This window comes from Oncorhynchus tshawytscha, unplaced genomic scaffold (genome assembly GCF_018296145.1).
Source record: "Oncorhynchus tshawytscha isolate Ot180627B unplaced genomic scaffold, Otsh_v2.0 Un_contig_5673_pilon_pilon, whole genome shotgun sequence".
Taxonomy (NCBI): Eukaryota; Metazoa; Chordata; class Actinopteri; order Salmoniformes; family Salmonidae; genus Oncorhynchus; species Oncorhynchus tshawytscha.
This window is the reverse complement of record NW_024602563.1, coordinates 1-642: the sequence shown is the minus strand read 5'-3', so window position 1 is coordinate 642 and position 642 is coordinate 1. Positions and strand designations below refer to the sequence as shown.

Sequence of the window (642 nt, the reverse complement as noted above, 5' to 3'; positions counted from 1 at the left end):
GTTGGATGAAATACAAACTAAACTTGCTTACTTATGCTTCCGAGATCAGACGAGATCAGGCGTACTCAGGCCGGTGTGGTCGTAAGCGAGAAACTATCTCTTGGTGCACTATGTAAAGTGAAAGTGAGTCTGATTAACAGCTGTTGCATTTTCACCATTTAGATAAGCATCTTTGTGTCACTCAAAAAGTGGAAGAAATTGCATATACTGCAGCCATAATTTGTAGCACAGATTGTTGGATGAAATACAAACTAAACTTGCTTACTTATTTCAAAGCAAGGGCACATATTTCAGCCTTGTGGGAATAAACGGACGGACAAAGAGTTGACAAAAAGCTTACAGCACCTGGTATTCCCAGGAAGTCTCCCATCCAAGTACTAACCAGGCCCAACCCTGCTTAGCTTCCGAGATCAGACGAGATCAGGCGTACTCAGGCCGGTGTGGTCGTAAGCGAGAAATTATCTCTTGGTGCACTATGTAAAGTGAAAGTGAGTCTGATTAACAGCTGTTGCATTTTCACCATTTAGATAAGCATCTTTGTGTCACTCAAAAGTGGAAGAAATTGCATATACTGCAGCCATAATTTGTAGCACAGATTGTTGGATGAAATACAAACTAACCTTGCTTACTTATTTCAAAGCA

At 41.0% G+C, this 642-nt stretch overlaps 1 non-coding gene across 1 annotated transcript; it reads right to left on the bottom strand.

The window, feature by feature from the left end:
- Window positions 1-333: 333 nt before the first annotated feature.
- Window positions 334-452, bottom strand: LOC121841847. Its single transcript, XR_006080789.1, has one exon. It is a non-coding gene; the product is annotated as a 5S ribosomal RNA (ribosomal RNA).
- Between the last annotated feature and the right edge of the window lie 190 nt (window positions 453-642).